This window comes from Anopheles aquasalis, chromosome 2 (assembly GCF_943734665.1).
Source record: "Anopheles aquasalis chromosome 2, idAnoAquaMG_Q_19, whole genome shotgun sequence".
In the NCBI taxonomy this organism is placed as follows: Eukaryota; Metazoa; Arthropoda; class Insecta; order Diptera; family Culicidae; genus Anopheles; species Anopheles aquasalis.
The window spans coordinates 74390647-74393146 of record NC_064877.1 but is presented as its reverse complement, the minus strand read 5'-3'; the positions used below and the strand labels follow the sequence as shown (position 1 = coordinate 74393146).

General features: G+C 45.2%; 1 protein-coding gene across 2 annotated transcripts in view; it reads left to right on the top strand.

Moving 5' to 3' along the window:
* Nucleotides 1–2500, top strand: part of LOC126569159 (adenylate cyclase type 3) — a 37176-nt gene that overhangs the window by 11225 nt on the left and 23451 nt on the right. The gene's annotated exons all lie outside the window — the stretch shown is intronic.

The following is a 2500-nucleotide window of genomic DNA, read 5'->3' as shown; positions in this document are numbered from 1 at the left end:
GTGGCATTGGAATGTTACCTCGTGGTGCGGGGACTGGTGTCGGTGCATGGTTCTTAAACGGTGCATTGCGTGCGTTTAGGTTTAAGAACTCCACGCAATAGTGGTATGCGGCTGCGAGAGACTTTGGTTTGTAGTTTTTGCAAAACAATGACAGCGGCTCTCCGAGACCTCGAATGAAAGTGTCTAAGGCCAGCATGTTGTACAGTTTGACAAGGACGTGTTCATAGCCTTTCCAAGTTTCGTCTGTTGCGATCGCTGAGCTAATCAGCGTGATCATTTCACGAATACGACTGTAGTATGTTTCGATACTCTCATGTTGTTTTCTTGACATTGACTTGAGCTGGTTGTCAAGTGTAATTAAATCTCTCTTATCTGCATAGTACAAACGCAGTACTTCCTTGATTTCGTTCCAATCTGTTGGAGTATTGTTTGAAACGAGGATATCGTTGGCTTCATTTTTTATTTTTCTCCTGATTGATTTCAGCATCAGGTGGTAATGGTGGGTGTTTCGGAAGCTACTAAATAACTCCAAACAATCTTCCACATCCAAAATCCAGGTGGACAGTTCTCTAGGATTTCCCGAAAAATCCGGAAGTTCCTTCACAATACTCGGTGTTTTTCCGAGGTCGAGAAAACCTACGTTCGGGTCGATAGCATAACTCGTTGACGCTGGTGAAGAACCATCACTTCGTGCGTTAGCGGTCACGCTCGTTCTCAATCGTGCTGGTTGCAAAACGGGGGTTTGCAAAGCGGGGGTATTGGTTGTTGGATTGGTCATTTTTCTTTTAATTAAGAATCAGCAGAATTTGAAGATAAGCTTTAAATTTTTTAAGAGAGCTTTGATGATGTTGAAATGATAAGAAGTAGGGGAATTTTGGTGAAAAGTGCCGTTAGAAGATTTCTTTTTCACTTGCGTATGTTCGTTCACGTTTCCGTTAGAAGATTTCTTTTTTTCACTTGCGTATGTTCGTTATGATTTTCTCCGTGTTTGACTTAGTACTTACAGTTGTTTCGCTTAATACTTACAGGTGGAACAGGATTGTTAGCAACATCCTGTCGGGGGCCTTCCGATTAGATTCCTTTTTTGCCTCAGGACTTACGCGTCTTGCGTCAGCTGGAACGAGGCTGTTGTCCTAAAGTCCCAGTGAGTCTGCTCGGTGCTATGTCGTTCTGCCGGATCGGGTTTCCCTGTTGTAGTGTGCGCCTTCGCCTCACCTATTTACTCAAATCCACTGATTGACAGTCGATGGTGTTAGAACCGGTAGAATAGGCTCCACTTGGGATGACTCGGCACAGCTTAATACAATTACTACGAATGAACTTTTCACTTCACAGGGTCCGGTATTCGGGCGCCAGTTAACTTTCTCTCGTCAGAGTTCCGTTTTTAAAAAATGTGAACTTTATTACTGCACCGTTCGAACAAGACTAACTTCTCGTTTCACTGATCGGCTTCTCTGGATGCTGCGGCAGCTCGGGTGGTCCTGCCTTTGTTTATCTTCAAAGATAAACAACGCGTCGTCAGCATAATAGCGGTACTGACCGATACAATGTTGGCTGCACAATAACAACGTTGGTGCCACGATAACAATGTTGGCGGTACGATAACTTCCATAAGCCGTAAAATTTCGTGCATTGCAAGTTCGAGAGGAGATACCGGCTAAAGGGTAGCGGGGGAAAAAGAGGGACGCTATTACAGCTGCTGCTGCTGCTGCTGCTGCGCTGCTTTATAGGCAAGTGGAGCGTGAAAAATACATTTTGTAAAAGGTAGCTAGAAGCGGCTCCGGAAACGGCTCCAGGTTGTGGCAGGTCGGAACGCCCAGCTCCTGAGTGTTTTTGATTTTTTCGCCCCCTCTTTTCGGGGGGCCCGAGTTGTGGTGAACATACTTTTGTTAGATTTTAGATGCGCGACCGAGCAGCAGATAAGCACCACCGGATAGCACACGGGCAAAACCGTAGAGGATGGGACGTAAAACAGATGCAAAAGTTTTTAGCCCCGAATCAGCACCACCAGAATAGGGCTACCTAGAGTGAGTAGCCCTGTGGACCAGGTACAGCATGTAAACTGAATTTTGCCGAGCGAGTTGAAAGCGTGCTGGTCGTGTTGGTTTTTCTTCTCGGAAAGCTAAAGGAAAAGTTCGTCCCTGACCCTCCGGGAAACCCGCCGGGGCAGGGAGGATTCCGTTTGGTCGGTTTATCGAGTCGGCAGCAGGGTGCTAATTAAAAAATTACTTATTCTCACGCTGACAGCACGATGTCATGAGTGGGATGTTTTGTGGTGGAGTGTGTACTGTGGGTTCCATTCCAGTATTAAGCGGCACCGCCTAATTACTGAGCATTTCTCTAGGGAGCTTGGCACGATTTTCGTCATGATTTTAATGTAAACCTTGTATTATTACATGGATATTTTGACGGTAAACCCGTAATTGAACTAGTGTTAGCATTATAGCAGAGTGGTTGATTTTCTGTTCAAAATTTTTTGGTATTCTTAGTCCAAACATCA